This window comes from Triturus cristatus, chromosome 8 (genome assembly GCF_964204655.1).
Source record: "Triturus cristatus chromosome 8, aTriCri1.1, whole genome shotgun sequence".
Taxonomy (NCBI): Eukaryota; Metazoa; Chordata; class Amphibia; order Caudata; family Salamandridae; genus Triturus; species Triturus cristatus.
This window is the reverse complement of record NC_140591.1, coordinates 1,073,527,401-1,073,555,299: the sequence shown is the minus strand read 5'-3', so window position 1 is coordinate 1,073,555,299 and position 27,899 is coordinate 1,073,527,401. Positions and strand designations below refer to the sequence as shown.

Genomic DNA, 27,899 nt, shown 5'->3' with positions numbered 1-27,899 from the left:
CCCTTGGGAATTACTTTGGGGCACTCTCTGGAACTTCCTCGGTTTACCCCTGTCCCCCCCACTTCTCTGCTGGGGACCCTGCCCACCTTTGGCGAAGCCTCCCACCGGACCCTTGCGAACCCGGGTGCTCACCCAGCGGTCCGCCTCCTCAGCAAGCTTCCTAGGGTGAGTCAGCTTGCTATCAATAAGGTGCTGGCGTAGCTCTGGAAAACAGTTACTAGATAAATGCTCCCATGCAAACATATCATACAATTGCTCAAAAGTTTCCACTTTGCTACCCTTTACCCAGCGATCCATTGCTCTGCAAAAAAAAAGACACATATTCAACCCAAGTCGTTCCCTCTAACTTTTTACAGGTTCTAAATCTCTGGACATTTCTGGCGTCAAACCATATCGCGTCATCAAGGCCTCTTTCATATGGGCATACACCATCCTGCTCTCTTCAGGCAGATCCAACAGGGTATCCCTCCCATCACTCACAAAGCGTCCCCACAACCCCGCTCTCCAATCCTTCTCAGGGACCCGCTGGGACACCATGGCTATCTCATATGCGGCAAACCATTGCTCAATATCCTCACTCTTATGGAAATCCTTGATGACATCCTTGGGTATGTAAACTCTACTCTCTGTAGGTACTAAAGGTATGCTGCCACCAGAGGGGGAGATCTCTAAACTCTTAGCCTTGATTTCCAACTCCCTCAATACTCTCTGATGCTCAAGTTTCATTTTCTCAAGTTAAAATGCCAACCTGTAATTCTCAATATCCAACTTTTTACTCTCTAGGACCTTCTGACCTTCCAATTTGTCCATCTCCAAACTATGCCTCCTATCTCTCTCCCTGTCCTCCATCTCTTCTGGAAACAGACCCTTTGAGGACACACTAGTACCTGGATTGGAAAGTGCTTTACCTCCCACTAAATCCAATTTGTCATCCTGCTGCCCTCCAGCATTCTCCCCCTCATTCCTAGCGGACTCTCTCGCTTCTAACCAGGCCTTTAGGGCCTTCTGATACTCCTCCTTCCTAGAGAGACCCGCAACAGGGACTGTGAATCACTTGCAAAAAGACTTTAGCTGTTTGGCAGTGTAGGTTTCTAACCTGTCTTCCTCAAAGATGAGATCCTCCGAAGCATTGGACGTTGGCCTACCCATTGTAGACATAACTGGCAATTACAATCAACAATAGAACAAAATCAAACCGTATGTGGTTGTGCCTAGGCCTACACTCACTAGTAGTGTACAACAGTTATTGTATGTGGATCATAAATGCAAGTCCTGATCCTCACCGCTGACCACCAATGTTAGAAATGGGGATCTCTAGTTGGCAGCAGCTGGCGCCGATGTTCAAATAGCAAACCTTCTTCCTAAGTCAGAGTAAGGGGCTACACCCTTTGATAACCCCTGCTCAACCCTGTGGTAACGTAGCACGAGCAGACAGGCCTATCTCAGAGGCAGTGTGTGAAGCATTTACTACCATACACAACAACGCAGTGAAGACACTACAAAGGGACACCACACAAGTAGCTATAGAAAAATAAGTATCTTTATATAGGCTTAACACAAGGCTCAAAAAGCGATCAAGAACCACAATGCACATAAATACATATTCACTTCAAAAGCAATAGAGGCACTCAAAAAGCGTGTGGAAAGAACCTAGTTTGAGGCCAGGTCCACGCGACCCATTGATGCACAATGTACCTGAGATTTAAAGGGGCACGGCACGCAGCCTCACAAGGAAGCCACGGTGATGACAGGTGTCAAAGTCAAAGTAGTCTTTATTTCGATAATTTCAATCACTAAAGACACAATAAAATATAAAACATTAGTCATTATTCACCACTAATTACATGTTTGATAATACAGAAAACACAAAGATAACATATTAAAATATTAAATATTAAAATAATAAAAGATTATTTTAATTAGATTTTTTCTTTTTTTTTACATTTGTCATTTCATAATATAGCACTGATAATACCTAATGTGTGGTAACAGCCTTAGATATAAAACATTTCAAAACCTCAGCCGCTAGACGGAATAGACCTAAAGTGCCAGTGAGTCTCAAGTTAAATTCGGCTCCAGACCTCCCCAATTTATAGAGAGCATAGTCCCTTAATTGTTACAGAGTGGATTTACATTCGCAGGACCAGGTTTGTTCATATTATTTCTACGGATGTCCCACATCCAGCTCAAGAACGTAGCCAATGAAATAACTATATCTTCCTGCAAATTTGTTTTCAAAATGCGGAGAGCAATTATACTTGATCTTGTGCCTGGATTGGAACAGATCTGGACCAAGCTCATAAATACTTCCCTCCTTCAAGGATCCATTCCAGACATCCTGAAAACAGGTCAGGTATCGCCTATCCTAAAGAAAACAACAGCTGACCCTTCGGACCTAAATAACTATCGCCCGATTTCTAACATACCTACGCTATCCAAACTCCTGGAAAAATGTGTTAACATGCAGGTTAACAGTCACATTGATCAATTCAACCTGCTTAACCAATTTCAATCAGGCTTCCGAGCAGGTCACAGTACCGAATCAGCCATGACACATGTAATAGCCGACGCTCTAAAAACCCTGGACCAAAATGAAGCCTGTTTACTAATCCTACTCGACCTGTCATCAGCATTTGACACCGTCAAACACGGCAACCTGCTAGAACTCCTGAAACACAGAATGGGAATGTCCGGGACTGTATTTAACTGGTTCGCCTCTTTCCTCCAAAATAGATCCCAAACTTTCAAGGTCAACCAATCCTTTTCCAACCCCATGCCAGTCACATTAGGAGTTCAGCAAGGCTCCTCCCTCCCACCCACCCTTTTCAACCTCTTTATGGAACCTCTTACCGATCTTCTCAGCCTCGCCAAGATTCACTTCCACATGTATGCAGACGACACCCAAATCTACATCAAGATCCACTCACTTGATGACATCAAATCACTCAACACCACACTACAAAAAACCCAAACTGGCTGACCGAAAACCATTTGAAACTAAACTCCCTCAAAACGGAATTCCTCTTAATTGCTCCCCCTAACAAAACATCCACTATCCTGGATTGGCTGAAGCACTTAACAGCTCTCAAAGGACAACCTCTCATCGTCGACTCAGCGAAATCGCTAGGTGTAACTATGGACAGTAACCTAAAGATGCAGAAGCATATCAGCGCCTCCACAAAAGGAGCTAACTTCCAATTGAAGACCCTGCAAAAACTAAAGCCCTTTCTGCCAGCCTATGATTTCAAAGAAGCAGTTCAAGCCCTAGTAATCCCTAGAGTGGAATATGGGCGGTAACCTTATGCGGCCTCCCAAGGTCATCGACAGCCCCGCTAAGAGCCACTAAACTCAGCTGCGAGACTCATCACGGGTTCAAAGAGAAACTCACATATATCCCCAGACCTGAGAGCCCTCAACTGGCTACCGTTTGAAGCTAGAATTCATCTGAAAATCGCTTGTATGACGCACAAGGCCTTACACAACAACTCCCCGCACTACCTAGCTCAGAAACTGGTGCTCTCTGCGGGCATCAGAGCCTCCAGGAGTGCCAAGACTCTTCTTCTAAAACCACAACGATTTGCCAAGAAAAAAACGTATAACCGATCCTTCTCTGGTATGGCGCCCAGGATCTGGAACGCTTTGCCCATTGAAACAAGAATGATCCCTTCCACTGCCTCCTTCAAAAAAGAAGTGAAAGCGATCCTCATGGCTAAATTCACGTGAACTCTCTGACTTTTCACTGTATTTTATTACTAGTTCTGTTTTGTGCTCCTTAGTGTCCTTTTGTTTTTGCGATAGCTTATTTTTACGTTTATGAGCTTTGTATAGCTGTTTCTCCTATATCTTTGTGTGCTCTCTTGTTTTCTACATATGACTTGTAAAGCGCTCTGATACTCACAAGGGTCTTGTTCGCGCTATATAAAACCTTCAAAATATATATATTTTTTTAATTGTTTCTGGGATGTTTATATGCATGGCATACGAACAGTATGTGCATTATAGACTCACCAATCAAATGGCATGAAGGGCATTTAATATCTTTTGTATTTTGCCCTTTTATCGTGAAAGATTTTATGGGTAGTGACCCTACTCTGAATTGGTGGAACAATTTCCTATCACATGGTCTCGTAATGAAGTTCCAATATGCTTCAAATCTTGCTTCAAATTTATGCTCTAGAAAAATACAGGTAAGGAAGGAGTTTTGTATGAGTGACAAAAACTTAATATTAACCATATTACAATAAGCTTCCTTGTAATCTTTTTTGGGTGGAAACGTACTACCCGCCGGATCCTCCCACAGATGGCTAAGCCCCATATTGGCCAACGTGCTCTTTATCTTTTGTAGCCATTTAATTTTCCCTGGCAGATCAATTTCTTTTACATATGTCAATGCATTAGCATATGGTATTAGCTCCGACGTAGTCCAGAGCCTTCTCCAGTATGCTATGGGCCAATAGGGATCTAACTCCTCCAATACTGTACAACCCAGATCTAAGAAGAAGGGTTTGAGAGGCGTTGATTGTGGGAGACCTGTCAGCGATCTCATAAACTTATTTTGGGCTATAGCTAGCGATGTTACATTATCAAAGCCCCATAATTCGGCCCCATACAATATTGATGCCCTAATCTTTGCATTATAAATCGTTATTGCAGGGCCTACCGGCTTAGTATATGAAAGCCGGTGCTCTTTTAGAAGGACACCTGCTAGTTGGGCATGCCTTAAAGCCAATAGGTCAATCTGGGGTTTCCAATTTAACCTTTTTCCCAGGGTAACTCCCAGATATGTAAAGGTGTCAGTTTGTTCCAGTAAGGCATTATCCATTACTACTCTCCCTTTCACTGATTTATGTCTATGAAAGACCATGAATTTTGTTTTATCTACGTTAACCACTAAGTCATGGTCTTTGCAGAAAACCGTAAATCTATCCAGGGCACGTTGCAGACCTATTTGTGTCTTGGACAGAATTAAGGTATTGTCCGCAAACATTAGTAGTGGTACCTTTAGGCCAGCAAGTGAGGAAGCATCTGTTGGATATGTTAAATAAAAGGTAACAACCCTATTAATAAATAGCGAAAAAAGGGTGGGTGCCAAAACACACCCTTATCGTACCCCTTTGCTTACTGGGAACCGTTCTGTAACCTTTCCCTGAGATCCCCAGCGAACCTTAGCGTAGTTTGACCCATGCAGTTTGACAAGAAGGAAAAGAAGTTCTGGAGGCATCCCTGCTTCCTTTAGAGATTCCCATAGTTTGTTTTGGGGGACTAAATCAAACGCAGATTTTAAATCTATAAAGGCTGCATATAAGGTTCCCCCAGCCATGATTACAGTGCTCCAATAGATCATCATAAATCTAAAGACTTGATCTATGATGCTAACATGGGGGCGAAAGCCAGCTTGTAGTGTTGATAAAATATCACATTCACCCATCCACATATTTATTCGGCTCAGCACGAGCCTGGCCAGGATCTTTTGCATCGTATCTATTAAACTTATTGGCCTATAATTTCTTGGGCAGGTGCGGTCCCCTTTTTTATAAATCGGTATAATTTCAGCGCCACGCCAAGAGTCAGGGATAGGAGCCCCTCTGGCTATGGCATTTGCTAATATATGGATGTATTTAAGCCAGTTGGCTTTATCATATCTAAATAAATCGGCCGGAATACAATCCAGGCCTCGAAGCGGCCACAGCTCCCCGCTGTAGCGGTCCACGGTGTGCACTCACGATAATCCTGGGAAGGGGTTTAAAGGCAGGCACCAAGCGGCACCCACAGGTGATAACAAAATCCTCGAAGTGGTGACTAGTGCGAGCACTCAGCGGCACAGCTCCTCAGCTGCAGCGGCCAACAATAGCGATAGCGATGATTCTCATAGGAAGGCAAATGTGAGCACTCAGCGGCACAGCTCCTCAGCTGTAGCGGCCCACAATAGCTATAGCGATGATTCTCGTAGGACGACAAATGCGGGCACTCAGCGGCACAGCTCCTCAGCTGCAGCAGCCCGCGATAGCAATGATTCTCGTAGGACGGCCAAGGCGGGCTCTCAGCGGCAACAGCTCCTCAGCTGCGGCGGCCCACAATAGCGATCACAATGACTTTGGTAACACAGGCAAATGCGGGCTCTCAGCGGCAACAGCTCCTCAGCTGTGGCGGCCCACAATAGCGATCACAATGACTTTGGTAACACAGGCAAATGCGGGCTCTCAGCAGCAACAGCTTCCCAGTTGCAGCGGCCCACAATAGCGATCACGATGACTTTGGTAACACAGGCAAATGCGGGCTCTCAGCGGCAACAGCTCCTCAACTGCAGCGGCCCACAATAGCGATGCGATGACTTTCAACCCGCGTTCCCCGCAGTAGAACCAGAGGCTTTGGAATTCTCAACAGAGGCCTCACCTGCGAGTAGAATCCCTCTCGAATAGGAATCCAGACGGCTGATGGGTGAAGTCTAATGTCCCTGAGACTTCAACAGGAGGCAAGCCCAAATCAGGCCCTTGGGTAGTTGCTTCAGCAAGATGGATGAAAGTTTCAAAGTCCTTTCCCTCTCGTTACATGGACAGAGGTTCATCTTGACATCCAGAAGTAACACACTCTGTAGGGGTTTTAGCACAGATCTTTATCCCCCAAAAGTCTTTGTTCTAAAAAAGTCACAAATCACTAAACCCAGCCAGAACCAGTTTGTTGTCGTCCTGGAGCACTTTATTTATGAGGCTACATCCTGCCTTTCAGGGAGAGGGGGTCTGCTATCAGACGCACAGTGGGAGGTGTAGCCATCATTCACCTTGCCAGGCACAGCCCAGCTCAGATCAAAGGGTCACCCCTTCCCATACTCCAACTGCAGATCTCTCTATTTGATCCAGGTCCGTCTCAGCCTGCCCTGACCTTCCAAAACCAGACAGCCAATACACATAACAGCAGAGCACAAGGAAAGGCTTAGGCAAGAAAATACCTACTTCTCAAAAGTGGTAGTTATAAACACAGAATATAGAAATAATCGTCACTTAAAGAGGCACTTTAATATTTGGAGCTCAGGCATACTAAATTCGACTTTCCTATCATGTTCCTTGGGTCAATTAGGATTATACCAATGCATACAGTCAATTTACAATAGGGAGCATTCGCGCTGTGGCACTGAATGGCAGTGGCACAGCGCCCAGAGCATCTAACACCGGCAAACACAGAGGAGACAAAAGCGAAAAATGGAAGGGAGACCCACACCAATGGTGCCAGGTCTAACAGATTTGTTTTCTTCAAAAGCAACACATCAACATCAGTTCTAGGACCTACAGGGTTACCATGACCTCAACCTTGGGACGGGAAATACAGCTTTGAAAACCATTAACACCCTGCATCATCGGAGCTTGATCATAACCTCCTTGTACCTGTACTGTTATCAAAACCCATATGATTTTTAGGTTTTTGCATCGCTTTTATCTGGGCAATCATTAATCTCTCCTTAAGCTTCTTGTGCCTCTTCTCAATCTCATCACCACAATATTCAGCATAATGCAAAATCTTGTCCAGTGAATTGCTCTGCCAGCAAAGTAATTTCTGTCGGATCATGTTAGAAATCTGAGGTCTCAAACTGAACATAAACTTGTAAAAAAATGTCCCACATCTTTATCTGCGACATTGCCCAGTCCACTATACTGTTTGAAAGCCTGTACTAATCTCTTGTAAAAATCATGTACTAATTATTGTAGTTCTTGGGTCGTCCTATCAATCTGTAACCAACCAATCTCTTTCAGGGAAATTTTAGTCTTCAGGTGATTTATTACCTTCTGGTATTTCATTACCACTGGATGGTGCTCCTGTTCTAGGATCCCTTTCTGGTTCTGACTCAGGCCATTCCACAGTAACCTTACATTCAGCCCACAAATCTCCTGTAACCACAATCTCAAACAGGGTATTTAAATCAATCCACAGAACTTTCAAAATGTTCACAACTCGTTCAATTTGTCTGTACCATTTTACAGAATTTCCTCTCAATTTAGGGAAATCATTTGTAAATGACAAGATCGGGTCTTTTCCACGGTATATGAACATAACCTCCTCCAGGTACTTCTCTCATAGGGAGCATTTATACTTCCTCTACACTACCATCAAAAGTATCAGGTAGTGAATGAATTCTATCTTGCTTTGTTTCCTTGTTTGGTGCAAGGGTACCTGCGTTGCGTTAGGTGTTTGAAATGGCGCCAGCACATTTCTTCAAAGGCAACACATCAACATCAGTTCTAGGATCTACAGGATTACCATGACCTCAACCTTGGGACGGGAAATTCTGCTTTGAAAACCATTAACACCCTGCATCATCAGAGCTTGATCATAACCTCCTTGTACCTGTACTGTTGTCAAAACCCATATGATTTTGAGGTTTTTGCACCGCTTTTATCTGGGCAATCATTAATTTCTCCTTAAGCTTCTTGTGCCTCTTCTCAATCTCATCACCACAATATTCAGCATAATGCAAAATCTCGTCCAGTGAATTGCTCTGCCAGCAAAGTAATTTCTGTCGGATCATGTTAGAAATCTGAGGTCTCAAACTGAACATAAACTTGTAAAAAAACATCTCACATCTTTATCTGAGACATTGCCCAGTCCAAAAGCCTCTCATAGGGAGCATTTGTACTTACTCTACACTGGAAAACAATTTTGGGGCGACATGCGCCCCAACCAAAGGCACAGCGACGAAATCCTTGAATCCTCAATTTGTGTTTGGACCAATTAATCATTTCTTAAGACGTGTAATCATTTGCTTGCTCATTTTTCTCTCTTAACTCCCGTTTGTTCCACAAGCGCAGTGTCATGCCAATTTTCCAAATTTCTAATGCCATTGATGTGCCCATCCGGACCTCTTTGCAATAACACGTACTGAAGCATTAAATTCATCCAACATCCTCTACACTACCATCAAAAGTATCAAGTAGTGACTTCATTCTATCTCGCTTTGTTTCCTTCTTTGGTGCAAGGGTACCTGCGTTGCGTTAGGTGTTTGAAATGGCGCCAGCACATGGTGAAATGACAGGAATACACCCTAAGCCAAGGATTCAATACATTCCTGCCCTTTCACTTCGACGCAGCACAGCGCATCCTCATAAAATATACCTAATTAGTACCAATTTTTGAATAGTGCCGCGCTTAATGCCCGAGGATTGTGTCACTTGTGTGGCAGAAAACAAAGACGATGGAGGATTGGAATCCAAGCTTCATATACAAGCCAGTCAGGTTTGTGGTCTTAAAGGTACCTGAGTCCTAGTTATAGGAAAGGTCATGACTTGATGGCTCTTCTAAATTGTAATGAGGTTGAAAAATCAGATTTTTTTGCAATTTATTCAATCATTTGTATGCCCGTACTATGAAGCTGCTACCTGCTATATAGGTTTTATAGTAAGTGAGAATTACCAGCTGTGGGGCCCTTCTAGATCTGGGTTTCTCCTTTAGTTGTATATCATGAGCTTTGAATGTAGGAATCTAGGCCCCATCCCATAGATCCTATGCAGAGAGCTTTGAAAGATATTCATTGGCTGCAGTTAACCAGTGTAGTGCTTTAAGAGCAGATGTAATATGGCCCGACTATTTCGATTGAGGTCTTGCCTAGCTCAAATGTTCTGTATTCTTTGAGGTTTGCCAATTTATTGTGTAGGTAGTCCAATGTATTATCTTTTTGCATGATCCGATCTTAATATAATTAGCGCCAGTGATGCATGTAAAATGTCTCTTGTCACTTTGTTGAGTTGAGATTAAAGATAGATTAGAGTTCATAATAACTCAAAGGGTTTTACTTTGGTAGAGGTAGTAAGCACTTGGTTGTACCTTGCATGTACAGTGTATTTTTAGTCATTTTTGATCTGTTTGAGCTGGAACATACTTTTTGTTGATACCTGCAAATTGTCTTTAATTATTCTATGAAATGTGATGTTGTAGGATCCAAGGGACAACCATAATTGTATCTGACATGCAAATAAGAAGGTAAAATAGATCCTCTACCACCCAAGTATCAGTGGCAGGCCAGCCTATAAGTATGGCTGAGTCACAGGAATTAAACAAACGCTATAGAGAACTATTGAGGATCATGAGATTTGATGTGTTTTGATTTATTATTTACAGATTTCCTGCCCACTCGAATAGCACCTTGGCCCTGATAAGAACAATGCTATTGGAAAACAGAAACAGACTGGCGTAGGAAGAGGTAGCACAAGTCAGCAAGTAGGTACATTCTTGAGGGCTTTCCTGAAGGATAAATGAGTATGGAGATCGGATTGGTGACGATACCGGGTTTGTGGTCAAAATACTTTAGGGCTAGTCCTCCAGCATGTTCAAGTCAGAAGTAAATCAGTGTTATGCCTGGAATATCTTTCACTGAGGTAAGAACAATAAATATGGTAGAAGACGCAGTAGGCGTGGGACCTCAACAAAGAGTAATTGCTTAACTCTGAGACACTGAAGCTTTCTTTGAGCAGTCAACATATTGTCAAATTTCAGCAAGCTACATATTTTCAATTCACTGCAGCTTTGATAATGCACAAGCTGCAAGGGGTAAGTAAAGTCTATTACAATAGACAATATATGACAAGACAGAGGCCACTTTTTTCTTATTATGCAGTACCTTCGTTTTAAAAGGGAGTATCATTCCTAATATCTAAAGTGCATAAATTCAGGAGGGCACTCGGTTGATACACGCTTTAGGAGAGACATCCTTATCAAATCACACACCCTGGTATTTAACCTTAACTTCAGGCATAAGGGACCTTCTCAACATAGAAGCCCAAACAGTACCATACCAGCAATATTTTATGTCCATCGTCAAGCAGCAGTATGCTTTTGTGACTGTTGAATTTAAGGAACTTTCTGCAGATTTACTGTTGAACATTTAATCAGGTTGTTTAACCAAAGTGGAGCATTGTGATCAAGGCAGACAATCAGTAGTCTCCTATGTAACTCAATGCCTGGCAGCCATAGAATATGTAATCGGCTAATCCAGAGAGTTTTCATAGACACTGAAAATCACAAGTAACAGAGAGATCTCTGCAGAACCCTGCAATGAACAGCAGAGTTTTATCAACGAAAGGTGGTAAACACCAGGGACTGGGTACAATTCTCCAGCCACTGGTCCACATATCTCCATTTCCCTAAGCCTGGACTTTAGGATGGAAAAGCACATGGTACATAATATGTCAGACAGATGTAGCAAGATCACACCTGCCATGTCCCCATTATCCATGATAGTCAACAACTCATTCATACTAGCACCAAAGCTGTTTCAGTACCCCGTCTCAGACGTATCACCTCAAACACTGCCAATGTCTGTCACACAATAGTGGCACTCTTTGCCCAGTCACCTAGTGAAATGCTGATATTACATGGTGAATTGAAAAGTGAGCTTGAAATCCTTGAGTATGTTTCTAGGTTGTGTGTGCTTTGTACCCTTTAACTCTCATTAGGGTTATTGGAGCACCCTTTCCAGGACATGGGAAGTGGCTTTAGACAGCTTTGTTTGTGTGGAAGAGGCCTACAAGGCCCTGACAAACCATAATCCCAATCCAACCCATCTATGATCTCTTCCCTTCCGTTGTCCCTCCATTCCTTTTCATTCAGTGACAGGCTCAAAGCCCTGTACTTTGTTCAGGCCTTGTCCTCTATCCAGTTCCCCTTTCCTTTCTCACACAACGAAAAACTTTTTAAGGGTAGGAGATTTGCTGTTAACGAATAACCCCTTTGTTAATCAAGTCTGCTTTAGATAAATTGACATCTGTTTATAACAATTCTTCCCATGATTTTGCCTAAGACTGGGAGATGGGCGATAGAACAATATTTGTCTGTGACAGTGTTAAATAGGGTTTAGTAAGGGAGTGAACAATCCAGATTTCCACTATGTAAGAACAGTTTACCAGATGTTAAAAATATGTTTACATCTAGGGGTTACAGTGGATGCAAGGGATTGGATAAATAGCACACAGCAAATATTGTATGGCAAGCCAGATTTAATTTTATGCAGAAGTTCTTTCATCTCCTCAATACACACGGGAGAGAAAGACTCAATGAGAAGGCAGAAGAGAGAAGCAGAGATAGGCATTTGAAGTTTGTGATGAATGTTTTGAATTTTTAAAATAAAAAAAGCTAAGGTATCAAAGCATTCTTGCATTGCCATGGCTTTATTGCTCTGATGGGAGACTGCAAGTAAAATGTAAAAACTTTAGGTAACTGATGGGTGGAGTTACCCACTAATAGGCTACATTCACCTAGATTGTCTGCTTAATCTTATGAATTATTTTTTAAGTAAATGTGTACTTGCTCCATGTAACAACGAGCATCCTGTTGAAAGCTGTTACTTTTCTCAGAAATTCTGAGAACTACGTGGTACTTGTCTTTTGACATTATTTTAGAGGTGTTTAAGAGGAGCTGTGTGCGACAACACAGCTACCCATGTTGATTTCATCCAATGATTCCTCAATGTCACCAGAGTAGCCTTCCTGGGCAAGGTGTGTACTGAGCATCTCAAGCACATTAAGCATATTCATGTCTACCCCATAAACAAGAGAATTTAACAAAACCCTTAGAATCTGGGTGCTGCTTTTTCCAAGATACCTTTACCTTAAATGAAATAAGAAAGTGGTTGGTCCAGACAAAGCGTGAGATGTCCAAACCCTCTGCAAAATTAAATGGAGCAAAAATTAAATTAAGAGTATGGTTTTTGATACATAGACTCAATAACCAATAGGGGTCGTTGAGATAATATTATACAGTCATGGCGTAAGATCAGTCAGGAAATAAGTGGTTATGGTTGCCAACTGTGAAGATCTTAACGGAGGATAAGACAATCTGATGATGGCATAAGTTAGCTGGTGTAAAAAGTTGTGGCATGCATCACCTGAGCAATAAATGACACAAATGGCAGAGTGGCTTCGTATGAAATTGAGCATCAACACCAAAGCCAATCAGACCAAAAAGTATCCCAAGTAGGGTAACCTATTCAATTAAACCATTCCTTGAAAAATCACCACAACCTCTTCTCCCTAAGTACCCCTACCTATCACGATGGATGATATGAGACTCATCAGATACTGCAATACTGAGATCAGAAAGAACGAGTGCCAGGTTTTAATAATAAAAGGAAATCACAGTTATGGGTCACGTAGGGTGTGGTAAAAAATTCCCCTTGATGGGCTAGGAGGGCTATGAGAGAGCAGACGGAAAGCAACACATGATAATGTTGTGGTGTTCACTGTTGTAAGAAATTGGGTTATTAGTTCAGAGGGGTGGAAGCCCCACTCAAATAATAAACAAAGCTCTTGTCAGGGTGAACCACAAAAGTCACTAAATAAACCTCTGCCTAACCCTTTAGTAGCTTGGCACAAAATCACTCATGCTTTACTTTGAGCCAATGTGTATAGAATGTATACAGCACTTAAGTTGTATTAAAGTGAAAACACAACACAAGAAAAATCCCAAACCAATTTAGAAAAATAAGGAAAACAGCTGTGCAGTTGCAGGGAGGCCTCTGGAAACGTGTTGTGTCCCTGTGGTTCAAACAGGAGGCTAGCCCAACTGATCCTTGGAGTCAATTCTGGGGATCCTCTGTTTAAGGCAAACAGGTCCAATGTTCCTTCTTCAGACAAAAGGCAGTCCTTCTTCTGAATCTTCCACAGGTTCAATAGTGTTCCGATGAGAGGTTCTGAAGATGTCAGTTTTATACCTAGTGCCAGCCTTTCTGTGGCGGAATTCACGCTCCTACCCCCAAAACTGGTTCTGTTCAATTCCTCCCATTTCTATGGTCCTGGCACTAAATTGTCTAGACTGTGTGTCCTGCAGGCAGGCCCTTTGAAGTGTGATCAGGGCAGGGCACAATGCTCTCCAGCGATTCTGTCAGGAAGCCCCTTCCCTAACACCTAGGCCAATTTTGTCTCAGTGTCTGGAAGCAATACACTGCCCACAACAAGAGAGATATTCACAGTCATTTGACCCAGGACACTGACAGAAAGGCACAGTTGGTTTGTACAGATAAATGCCATCTTTCTATTAATGGAATTTTCAGAATTGTAACTTAAAATCAAACTTCACTATTAAAGAGGATTTTAAGTTGCAATTCATTTGAATGGAAACAGCATGCCTCTATCTGGTCTTGACTGAAGTTGGCACTTATTAAGGTAAGCCACTGTTAGGCTATGGGAGAGATAGTCTTACAATAGTGGAAAACGACTTTAGGGGTTTTCACTGCCAGGACATGTAAAACATAAACATCTTTCCTAATTTTATATACCATGCGCCCTGCCCTCTGAGTCTTTCGGGCCTACCTGAGGGGTGATTTATAAGTATTAAAAAATGAAGGTTTAGGCCTGGCATAAGGTTTATTTTGCCTAGTCGAAATGGTAGTTTACAACTGAACTACAGGCTGTAGTGGCAGCCCTGAGGCATGTTTGAAAAGGTTGTTTTAGTGGAACCACAATGAATGCTACAGCCCACTAGTAGCATTTAGTTTACAGTCCCTGGGTACGTGTAGTACCATCTTCTAGGGGTGTATATATATGAAAGGTGCCAGTTAGGTGTAGGCCAATTTGACCATGTTTTAGGGAGAGAGCACAAGCAATTTACCATTGTTAGCAGGGAAAAAATGCACAGTCCTAAAAGCCAACAGAAAATGGGTTCAGCAAAGATAGGTAAAGGAAAGCAAAAATGTGGGGTGACCCAGCAGAGGCGGCCAGGTCCAACAAGCGATAATGGCTAAAGTAGCATAGCTCAGGAACCTGGATTTTGATGACTACAGCAAAGTCTCTGACGCAGAGCAAAATTTGCATTTTCATTTAGAATACATCAGGCCCAGATTTATCAAGAAGACACGCAATGCAGGGCAGCAAGTAAAGTTGCTGTGCTGCGTTGCATGAAAGGGAGACACCAGATCAGTGCCATATCTTCTAGGATGTGGAGCTGTTCTACCCTCTTTATGAGCTTGTGCACTTTAGGCAGCCATGCACCAACGCAGAAGCCCTTGCAACATAGACTATGCAGAAACCCTTGTAATATAGTGCAAAGGTGTCTGCATTGTCTGAAGTATAGGTTTTGTATTGGAAGGGCTCCCTTCCTGGACAAAACATAAGCTTTAAGACTTTTTCCCCTTTGAATGTGTGTTGTGCAATAGAGCACACATGCAAATTTGGAAAAACAAAGTGGGAAATATGAAAATATTTCTCCTTGTTGCACCTACCTCGAGGAGGTGTAAAATGTTGACACAAATTCCTGTGTACAGTTGTTTGTAGATAGAAATTTGCATCAAAATCCATGAGTGGTTGAATGGGAATGCACATGCACCACCCATGGAACAACCCCTTGACTCAAAGTAATGCAAGGCAGCTCGTTGCACAACTTTCCGTTACTTCGGGTTAATAACCTGTGCAAATCAGGATTAGCGTTGGATAGTAAATCCCACCTGAACACTTTGCTTCTAGTTTGCATTAGAAAAGTAAGGCACACCTGATTCAAAGCGTTTGTAAATCTGGGCCCATACGTATAAAGGAACATAACAACCAGGACTGACACATGGGCTTAGCTGTAAAAGGCTACTTACAAAGTAGGATGTACCAAGCAATATGTTGTGTTACTATTCAGATCCCCATTAACCACACAAATGGACATAAATGGGCATACCTATGCCATGCCTTTAGGCTCGGTGTATGAACCTAGAAGGCTTCAAATCTCAGTTCAAGAATGAGGCAGCCTGATGAGCCAGAGAATTCACATGGTACAACCAGAAAATCCTAAAATTAAGCTCAAAATTACAACACAAACCACAAAGTGTGAAGTGGTAAGGCACCAAAAAAAAGATAGACAGGGCAAAAAACATAGCAGTTTGCATGGTTGTCCTAGAGACGCTTAACAACCATGATAACACAAGCATGTCACACAAACAGAAAGCAGTTTCACCCATGCAGGGAGATTAGCTGTGTATCTGTCCTAGATGGTCTGCTGTGTCAAAATTATGTCAACACATTTTCAGTTAGAACAGACGCACTGAGCAACTGTCAGTGGGATCAGAAAGGCACGTTGCATGTGAACAAAACAGTATCGGCTAAGCAAGAAGGTTAGCATTGGTATCACATGAACGACAGGATCAGGTGGAGGCAAGTCTCCTAGCCAACAGTGCTCTCCTTCCTGGAGCTTAAGAAAAATTCAATATTCCAGATGTGTGGTTCAAGTCGAGCAGACTGCTGGAGCAGACGGGGGAAGAACTTTTGGTCTTTCCCCAGTCACCCTCCACCATATTGATAAAAGATAAACAGCCTTCCCAATTTATCTGTCAAGTGTTACTGTTAGGATAAATATAAAGCACAATTTTCAACAGTGAGTGATTCTCGATGATGGCCAGTGGGTTCAAACAAATATTATAGCATGGTCCTGAGTAGTTCAACCCACAGCCGGACTGAGAACGCAAACCAGCACTGGCAATTAAGTTGGCCTGGCCCTGGTGGGGGGTTTGGGGCGGGGCTGGTGGGAAACACTGCTGCTGCTTTTGCTACAGGGGACTGGCCCCCACCACTCCAAAACCGGCCCCACCTTTCCAGGCCCGGTGCCCACTACAGCCAGTCCGGCCCTGGTTCAAGGGCATCAGAACAGCCTATGTGATCATGCCCTAGGCAAAAAGGTGCCTAAAAGCAAAGGCCACAAGAAAAGGACATCACTGCTTAAAGTAATAGCTCTTAAGTCTGTTTTCCATCTATTTGTCACTAAATTATATGACGAAGGACAGCTACTCTGATCTGATTGGGAGCCAGGGCCAGTAGGCCCAAAGAAAGCCACATGAAGTCCATGAGCAGCCTGAGAGCAGCACACGCTTGGTGTTCAAATACATGCTCTGTCTAATTAGCTCCATTCACACCACCCATCTCCACAAACCTTCACTGCACCAATATCTTCCTCTTTCCATGTGATTAACCCTTACTGAGACCCAACCATCACTCCTTCCCATTACCAACCCCATTCAATCATATCTTCCTCCTGCATCTAGCTTTTATTCTCATCTCCCGTCCTCTTTCTTACCCTTAAGTACATAAGAACTCCATAGACAATTGTGGTTTTCATCAATTTAACCTCACACCAGAACCTCTGTGCTCACATGCTGATTCCACAGACTATGAACTTCCGATCCTATAAGCACTGTGTGTAATTGTCACACTAGTTACCCACCTCTCATCACGATAGGCAATGCTTACCCCCTAACGAACATCTCATATTGCCTATGGTATGCAGCATCTATGTACAATATGATCACTCTCATCACTGAATTTAACAACAAAAGAGTGTAGAAAACTTAAATCCCAATAGCAGTAAGGGATAGAAAAAGAATTATATTGATACCAGGATGGATCAATAAAAACGTCACAAGACCGATCAATCAGATGTATATGTAGAACCCTCACTCACCGACCTAGTCGGTGACATGCTTCATCATAGGGTTCTACCAGGGGTGCCTACTGCACCTCTGGTATGCTTCGACGCTTTGTTAAGGCGGAGCGTAAATGTCAAATCAACGAGATTCTCGTGAATGATAAGAGAAAAAAAGATAGTGAGAATTAAAAAATGCCAATGATTCGTCCACAAAACAATTTTAATGGTGACGGATCAGGCACTAGTAAAAACAGTGTGGGATGGTAAATACTGGCTTTATTTGGTCAGGTACGTCCTATTTAATATTTGGAATCAAGTTCATTGGGAACAGGAGGAGGGGATAGGGAGTCACACACGCAGCAAGGCCGGGACCAGCAATCAAAGAGTCTAATCTTGAACTTGTCCTCAACAGTCTTGACCCAGACTGAGAGTGAGGTGCTTGAAAAGGGACTAGGGTTTGTCCCCACCGCACGTTTGGATCGTTTCCGCTTACAGTGTGAACTTTCAGAATTTTTTCGGAAATTAAAATTGAAGTTCTTTTTTGAGAAACATCAGTCAGACACCATTGTAGATCATCCCAGTGACACTGGTTTGCGTCTAAAATCAACTTTCACACCTCCCCCTCATTTGATTCCAGCCGAAATAACAGCTTTTGAGCAAGCAGTTTCCAATGACGTTGAGGCATTCCAGGAACATGGAGTTTATAAGAACATGAGCTCTAGGGAATTCCAGGCTCTTCAGTCTTTGCAATCCAACTCCTCAATTGTCATAAAACCAGCAGATAAGGGAGGAGGTATTGTGATCCAAAATGTCAAAGACTATGATCTGGAATGTAGACGCCTTTTGGATGATCGAAAAAACTATACCCCGTTATCAGCCGACCCTTCTCCTCATTTAAAAACAATTATATGCAACCTTGTGGAACAAGCTGAGTCAAGTGGGCATATTACCAAACATGAGGCGGATTTTTTTGACGAAAGGAGCAGGGACAATACCCTATTTTTACACCTTGCCTAAAACACATAAAAACAAGCAACCCCCTCCAGGTCGCCCGATAGTGTCAGGCATAGGGTCTCTCTTAGAGCCCCTTTCTGTCTATTGTGACTTTTTTTTTAAACCAATAATTCAAAATGCCTCGACTACCTGAAAGATACCAAGAGTTTTCTATCTTTCCTACAGGACTTGAGGATAGACAATGACACCACCATTCTCGTGTCACTGGATATCGAGAGTCTATATACTAGTATTCCCCAGGACGACACCATCAAGGTCATTGGGGAGGCTCTGGACTCTATTACTTGGACCTTTCAAACACTAAAACAATTCATCATTGACTGCGCCACTCTGGCACTCAAAAAAAACTTTTTTGAATATCAGGGTACGTTGTACCTTTAGTCTACGGGCACTTCGATGGGCAGTACTTTTGCGCCGAGTGTGGCCGGGCTGTATGTTTTTGATTTTGAATGTAAACATGTTTTGAGTACGTCTAATCCCTTTTCCTCTTATCTTTTATTTTGGAAGAGGTATATAGACGATATCTTCATCATCTGGCAGAGTCCTGAGAACATCTTGTGTGATTTTTTTATTTGGATCAACACTTGTGATCCAAATTTGCACTTTACTCATACCTTTAGTAGAGATGAGATGATATTCCTAGATGTAGTGGTCACTAAGACAGAGGGGACTCTATTGACTAAAACACATTATAAGCCCACTGCCAAAAACAATCTATTGACTTTTTCTAGCTTTCATCCGCGACCGTTAAGGGAAAATTTGCCCTATGGTCAATTTTTGCGCATTTGACGCAATTGTAGCACGGTGGGTGACTTCCGGGTACAGTCCAAAGAGCTGACACAAAAATTGAGACAGAGGGGTTATCCAGAAAGATTACTCACTAAGAGTTGCAAGAGGGCTAGGAAGCAACCTAGAGAGATTCTTTTACAAAATTTTCCTCAACAAACGAGTGATATCCCCCTTACATGTGTCACCACCTACAATAGTGCCTCCAATGCCATTTGCAAATCCATCAAGAAACATTGGCGAATACTTGAGAGCAATCATATCAAATGGGAGAGACCATTATTCTCGTATAAGAAGGCCAAGAGCATAAGAGACTCCCTGGTTCACACTAGACCTAGGATTCTGAAAATTCCCTCAGAAACCTCGGTTCTTAATGCATGGGGTTTACCACCAGTTTTGGGACACTTTCCGTGTGGATTATGTAGTGTCTGCTATTTAACCTCACCTACTAAGACATTGGTCTTGGAAAGCGGTAAGGTTTGGACCCAACGGGGACATAGTAATTGTAATACCACGGACGTGGTATATTTGATTACCTGTCCCTGTGACCTGAACTATGTGGGGATGACCACAAGGAAGGTCAAACAGCGGATTGGAGAACATCGAAGCAACATCCGTTGTAAAAAAAGCACTACCAAACTTACTGAACATTTTATCCGTCTCAATCACACTGTGGATGATCTACATTGGACCATAATTGAGCAGGTTAAAACAGGGCTCAATTCATCCAATTCATTGTTTGAAAAGGAACAGAGATGGATTTACCGCATGTCAACGCATATAGTTGGGTTGAATGAGAATATCCCTTGGCGGTCAGTTATGAGACGCAGCAATTAATGTGATTATTTGTAAGTAATTGCTGCTACCAATCTCATTATTTCTCGTATCCCCATTTTGACTGTGAAGCTCTGTCCCTCTTCGTTTCCACTTATTCTGTTGGGGGACCTGTTCTAAATATTATAATTCCAAATAATATAATCAAATATGGGATATGAACGCTCCCTTCAACTGGTTCTGGTCCATTGCTCCTTGCTGTTGGTGTTTGCTCCCATGTGTGTTCTCTCTTATTTTAAACCCTACCATTCTTATTTTAAACTCCACTATCTTTGATTATACTGAGTCAAGAATAGGAATATCATCCTCTTCGATCGGTCGTTCCTAGACTCCCGTAGTCTGTTAATCGTCTGCGCTAGGGTGAGTCCGTTTATGAAGTTCACTGCCCTTCTAGTGGCAATACGGGTTGGCATTCTAGCTTTATTCTGAATTCAGGCAGCTTAGTCCTTCATTCCTGTTGACAGGGACGTCCGCACGCTGGTCACGTGACGTGTGGGCCGGCCTGCTACTGTCGAATGAGACTTCCTGTTTTGAATTTTCTTTATTTAAACATGATGACTCCATACTTAAGATGACTCCGGGCTCGGTGGTTCCACTAGGTTTACTTACCGGGCGGTAGACTTGGATGATGTAAGTACCGCTTTACACATTTTCATAACGGTACGCTGTGGGTCATTTTTTTTAACAGGGACGGTAGTGATAAACATTTTCCCTGTTTGTTCCATTTCCTTATAGTTGTTCTGTAGTCCCGCCACCCGCCTGTATGCCTAAGGAGCAGGTTAACTTCCTTTTTTCACGTAAGCTCTGATTTTCAACTGTTTCTCCTGAATGGTATTACTCACCATTTTTTTGGTGGTGTTTGGTGTTGTGTTTCATCATTAATGGTACCAAAGCTGAAATATGATTACAGTGTAGATCATAGTAATCCTGTAGCGTTTCTTTTTTCACTTGATAGATGGTGTAATGGGGTAGACTCACTCTTTATACACAGTGGATTCGAAGGATCTATACAAAATTGTGGATCTCTTCTTTGAATCTCTAAACACTAAGAATTAAATAACATTGTCGTTGTCAATGTACCGGCCAATGCAATCAAAATTAGTTATTATTGTGTCTCCAGTCCTTTCAATCTGTTTGTAATGAAGTCACAAACTGTATTATTCTTTTGGGAAAATATGCGAAATATGCATTACACACTTATATTTGTTTTATTACAGGTATTCTAAGGCCTTTGTGGAGTTCTCTAAGGCCCGTACAAAACCGTGAGTGTGTCCGGTTCTTATTCACCTGAGGTTAGGGTGAGCCTTAGCGAGCTCATACCGCCAAGGTGTTGTTTTTATATCTAAGGTCCTGAAGAAAGCTTTGCTAATAAACGATTATAAGCTGAAACATGTAGACCAAATATTAAATAGGATGTACCTGACCAAATAAAGCCAGTATTTACCATCCCACACTGTTTTTACTAGTGCCTGATCCATCACCATTAAAATTGTTTTGTGGACGAATCATTGTCATTTTTTAATTCTCACTATCTTTTTTTCTCTTATCATTCACGAGAATCTCGTTGATTTGACATTTACGCTCCGCCTTAACAAAGCGTCGAAGCATACCAGAGGTGCAGTAGGCACCCCTGGTAGAACCCTATGATGAAGCATGTCACCGACTAGGTCGGTGAGTGAGGGTTCTACATATACATCTGATTGATCGGTCTTGTGACGTTTCTATTGATCCATCCTGGTATCAATATAATTCTTTTTCTATCCCTTACTGCTATTGGGATTTAAGTTTTCTACACTCTTTTGTTGTTAAATTTATGAATCAGGGGGAGTAAGAGTGTGACTTAACCCTCTCTCTCTTCTTGTTTTGTTACTAACGCTCTTATCACTGACCATGATAACTCAGAATCCCCCTTTTATTACACGGTCTTGACCAAACCTTGATACACCACATGGGTGTTATCCCTTTTGCTATCCTCCACACTGACCACGCATCTTTTATACACAACTAGTTCTTGTCAACCAAATCCACCTTTCACTGATTTTACCCCATAGAACACTTAATTTACCAGCTTCTGATCCCCATCACTCTCAGCATTGTCATCCTGTAATTCCCTTTTAACTACTTTGCACAGTCTGTAAGGATATTTCTATTTTTAGGCACCATTGTTCCCTTCCCCACAATTTGAACCGCATTAGTGACTGTATGGTTATCACCAAATCCTGCACCTCACCCACAATCTGACAGCACTGATATTCTACAAAGAACTTAACACCCCTTTACTGACCACTCACTACAATGGAAACTCGTGTCCTAATCTCTAACTCACTCACGTTGCCCTTCAACATAAATTGGCTCACTCCCTGGAAGTCACTTCAGTGGTATCCATGGTGAAAGGATGGACACACACACACACACACAATTAAATTCCAAGCTGGACCTAAAAAATGGTGGTTAATGTACTGGCAACAACAAGCACTCTAGCACCTCCTTTTATCTGCCCCTGACTTTGACTAACCTAATATTTACAGAAATGTGTCTGCTCTTTCCAATGCCTTCAATTCACTTTTTTCTATCTTTGTCGTGTGCCTACAACACTATATTACCTCTCGCTTCTCATTTAAAATACAAACAATCAGAGTACCTACTCTGCTCTTTTGACAGCACTGGACTTCCACTCTCTTATTACTGCTCCTACTTTGAAAATTAGTCACACATTGTCTGCTCCTGGCACTCAAATGATTCTGTCCTCCGAAGGTTGTCTCCTGCACTCCTCGTCTGTTCATTCTGTATCCCATCATTCTCAGCTTTGGGAATATCACACCTATCTATATCTGATTTGCAACCCTCATTGATGATTGTACTACTGAATATCTAAGACAGACATATTATCATAGAAGAATATCTAGGACAAAATATCGAAGACCAAAATATCGAAATGTAAGTGCATATAGGGAAAGTATATATGTACTATTCTTAATGCCTCATCTACATACCTTGTAGATAATATATATATATGTGTTTAATGAACAACTATTTTTTGTTCAATAGGGAAGTCTTCCAGCAACTTTGTGGTGTTGCGATGGGGGCATGTTTCTCCCCCAGCTATGCATGCTTGCATGTGGGTTGGTGGGAGGAACATGTCCTCAGGGGCACCCATGGACAACTGTTTGACTTCCATGTGGTGGAATTCTGGCGTTTTATTGATGACATATGCATGATTTGGAAAGGATCTCCTGAATTTGCCAATGAATTTGTGAAAATCATCAATGATAACGATCTTAATTTACAATTTAGTGCAGATGTCAGTAAACATAATGTCCAATTTCTTGATGTTGAGATCTATATAGAAAACAACATAGTACAGACCAAATTACACAGAAAATCTACAGCAGGTAACGCGATACTACATGCGGGTAGCTCCCACCCAGGTCATTTAATCAGAAGTATTCCGTATGGGGAATTTTTAAGAATGCGGAGAATTTGTAGCTCCGATAAAGATCTTGTTGAATGCCAAACCCAAGCACAAAATAGATTTATAGCCCGAGGATATTGCCCAAAAATGTTTGAACAGGCTAAAATAAGGGCTAACAGCTACACTAGAAAGCAATGTTTGGATACTACCTTTAAGGAGAGAAGAAAAGAAGTTGTTGGTGGCAATATTGATACTCACTCAGGAGAAGATCAAATAAGAGTGATAACTACATTTAGTAGTGAGGAGAGAAAAGTTAGGGGCATTATCAACAAACATTGGCCCATACTTAAAACTGATATAACTTTATCTCCGATTTTGCCAGACCACCCTCTTGTTACCTTCAGACGGGCACCCTCTATGAGGGATGCCCTGGTTAAATCTAGTCCTGAGGTGGTAAATCCCAGTAACTGGTTATCAAAGAAAACACTCTTTCACAAATGCATTACATGTCGGGCTTGCAAATTTGGCATTAATACAACAGAATATAGCAGCGTGTTTGACCCTGTTGCAATTAAAATCAAAGGACTGTTCACGTGTCGCACAGAATTTGCAGTATATGTACTTGAATGTACCTGTAAATTTAAATATATTGGTAGTACCAAGTTACAGGTATTCAACTGCATTCTGCAGCTTTTACGAGCGATAGTAAATTCAGATCAGAGCTATCCAGTAGCTCATCATTTTAAACTAGTACATGAAAACAAGTTAAATGATTTGAGCTATTTTGTTATTGATTCAGTGCCCAAAAATTTGAGAGGAGGGAACGGGGAAAGACAACTGAGACAATTGGAATCAAAATACATTTTACTGCTTGATACTAGGATCCCCAACAGTTTAAATACGGGAGAGGACCTCCATAATTTTTTGTAAAGAGGTATCAACTCAATTCCATTTTGTCTGCTATTTGTAAAATAATCTGCATTCTATTTAATGAAAATGGATGGGTTTTTTAAAGTGTTTTTTTAGAGCTGCTCCTATGGACTGGTTTGGGTCTTGTTTTTACCTTAATTTAAAAAAAAAATTTTTGGATTGAGGTGACTTCGAGCACCCTTGCTAGTTTTTTTAGGGGTTGTTTTTTTCCTTGGATTTCAACTCAGTGACTTTGTTACATTTGATGCATCATTTACTATTTAATCTGTTAAATTTCATTCATTGTATGATCTGCGTGAATTAACTTACGTGTTATAAGAATGTGGTTCTGTATGTGAGGTTCTCTTCAAAGGATTCATCCATTCAGTATGTATATATATGAAATTGTTGAAATTTATTGCACTGGCACTTTAGAAATGTTATCGCTTTTTAGGAAAAGAAACGATAGCAGCATCTGCTAAATGCCTTTTTTATACATTTGTTTTATCATTTTATCCATCATTAGATATAACGTTAATATCTGTCACGCATGGATAATTTTACACTTTTTTTTATTAACTTTATGCACTTGCACTTTCTCTTAACATTTTTGGTCTCTGATAAAAGGTTTTATTACAATTGAGCAGTATTTCCCATTTGACATATGGAGCAGAGGAATAACCATTTGGTTTTATATATTTTTGCGAATGTATCTATTTTTGTCAAAATGTTATATTTAAATTATTTATAATATTTATTACTAAACATTTATTGGGAATTTTAATACGATATATTTTACATTGTGGTAGTATGCTGTCTAGCTCTACTATTAGCCTTTGACAATGTGACTTTTTCTGTTAAGGGAATCACTATAAAAGCCCATTTTGGTTCCGGGTTGTCATGTGATCAAGGCTGTGGTGACGCAGCCGAAACGCTTCATGCTGACTGACTGGGCAAATAAAGCTTAAGAATGTAATCTGCACTTTTGTGGTCCGTACCTGTGTTCGAGTTACCAAGAGATGTGGTAATCCAGGATCGTTTGGTTTTATATATATATATAAGTAATAAGCAGCCGTGGCCCGTGGAGGGAGTTCCGTGGGGCGGAAAGGCGGGGCGGGGGAGGGGCAGGGTGGGGGGTTCTAAAAACCGGAATATGGATAATTGCAGGTAAGTAAACAATAAAATAAATAAAACTAATTTCATTGCACGCCCTGCATCGCAAAATGCTATGCAGCGCGCGCTACGAAATTTGTCATAATTTTTCATGTTTGTTATATCCAAATAAACACGGGAATAAAGAATGAGAACCTAGTGATAAAAAGATAAACCAAATCCTAATAATCAATGTCACTCATCTTATACCAAACAAAAAGATATAATAATCTATACATTTCGTCCTGCAAATATGCCTGATGTTGGTACAACCCGTTAAACGGAAGATCCCCAGTGCCAAAGAATTAAATAATTATCCCGCCCTGAATGGGCAAAGTTAAAAGGCTTTAGGTATGAAGGATACTGAAGTAACATGTACCAGAGCGGTCAGAGTAAAAGCATGGGAGAGACATAATTTCATATAGGTCTCTCATTATGAAGCCCTGAATGGGCAATTTTACATAAATGTATTAAAACAAGAGACAGTCACGGAGAAGTGAAATTACTTCTTTTTCTCTGTCTAGTAGGATAGATATACTCAAAATCCCCGGGATCACACCTCACCTGTCAGTTTTCGAGAAGGGATGTATGTAATTATATCAGAATTTTCATTGTTGTAACATTCAACTGCTCACTCTAGGTGAGCCCACAATTCTTCATCGTTGTTTAAACCCTGTGGTGCCATAGTGCCAAGCTCTATAATGTACCTGGACTCCATAGAGCATAGTTTCCTAGCTCTATCCCCCCTCGTTCGTTTTGGGAGATTTGGTCTAGGCAGTAGAATGTCAACAGATCAAGATTACTTTTGGGAGCACTTTCAAAGTGGCGAGCCACAGGGTAAGTACTATCTTTCTTCGCTATAGCCCGCATGTGTTCTAGCACACGTTTTTTGGCAGGATGTATCGTGCTGCCTATGTATTTTTTCTGACAGGGACACTCTAGACAGTATATAGTAAATTCTGAGTTACAGTTAAGGAGTCGATTGATGGTTCTGATAGACTTCCCTTTCTTTCCTTGAATCTCATATGTGTTCTTTTTGTGGCTGAACTTACACGCTTTACATTTTATACAAGGAAAGAACCCTGTCACAGGTTCATTCTTTCATTGGGTGGGCTGATAATGACTTGCTACCAGATGGTCCTTGATTGATTTAGATCTTCTGTATGTAATCAGTGGCTGGGGTGGAATTTTATTCTTCAAAATATTATCCTTTTTTAGGATATGCCAATTTTTCCTGAGCATTTTGACAATTTTGGAAGATTGTGTGCTGAAGCCCGTGATCATACGTACATGCTCCACTTTATTAAAGGCTTTCTTCTTTTTGTTGGATTTTTGGACCAATAGTTCTTGTCTAGTAATTTTCTCGACCTTTTTACTTGCCACCTGAAGAACATTATTCGAATAGCCCCTTGCTTTAAATCGAATAATGGCTTTGTTTTTAGCACTATTATAGTCTTCTTCGATAGCGCAGTTACATTTTATGCGTAAAAGCTCCCCATAGGGAATATTTTTTATCATACTCCTGGGATGAAAGCTTTCCGCATGTAACACGGCATTGTCGGCCGTTGGTTTTTTATAGAGTCGAGTTAAAATACTGGAATTTTTAACATGAACTTCCAAGTCCAGGTAAAAAACCTGGGTGTAACTAATATGTCCGCTAAATGCAAGATTGAAGTTGTATACAATAAAAAATGTGATATCCTCCTCAGCCGAGGAATAAGAGCCCTTCCATACAATAAAAAGATCATCTATATAGCGGGCCCGTAATATCACCCGATCAAGCCATTTTTCTGGCGTCTCCCTCCAGGCCACGTGCTTCTCCCACCAGCCCACGAAAAGGTTCACGTAGATGGGGCGAAGCACGTGCCCATGGCAGTACTGTGTTGTTGTCTGTACAATTGCCCTGCAAAAATGAAGATGTTATTTTCCAAGCAAAATGTTAACATTTCAAGAAGCATTTCATTATGTTTCCTAAATTTCAACAAAGGATCATCTAAAAACCATTTGACGGCTTCAATACCCTGTCTATGGTTAATGCAGGTGTACAGACTGGTAATGTCCAATGTGATCAATAGCATATCTGGTTCCCAATTAATGCCTTCAATCAGCCTTAGAAAATCTTGTGTGTCCCTAATAGGATCTTAGATTCCTCACCCAAGGTGCCAAAAATGAGTCTAAATAGATGGAACAATTTTCAAGTAGACTATTTATTGAAGCGACTATAGGTCTTCCAGGTAGCCAGTGAATGTTTTTATGCACCTTAGGAAGGTGGTAGAACGTAGGTAGCATAGGGTACTCACAAAAAAGAAAATTAAACTCATCTATATCCAACAGCCCCTCATCCCTCCAAATACGCAGGTACTGATGGAAAGATTCAATACATGTGGAATAATCATGTCTTGTTGCAGGTAGATAGCAA

The 27,899-nt window shown here is 41.5% G+C and overlaps 1 protein-coding gene across 3 annotated transcripts in view; it reads left to right on the top strand.

The window, feature by feature from the left end:
• FHL2 (four and a half LIM domains 2) overlaps positions 1-27,899 on the top strand; it is a 338,242-nt gene that overhangs the window by 79,464 nt on the left and 230,879 nt on the right. For 2 of the 3 annotated variants that reach the window (XM_085622612.1, XM_085622613.1), the window contains exon 2: positions 10,105-10,203. The exons of the other annotated variant lie outside the window; for it this stretch is intronic. The gene's annotated coding sequence lies outside the window, so the exon portion shown is untranslated. The remainder of the gene's footprint in view (positions 1-10,104; positions 10,204-27,899) is intronic. 3 annotated transcript variants of the gene reach the window in all.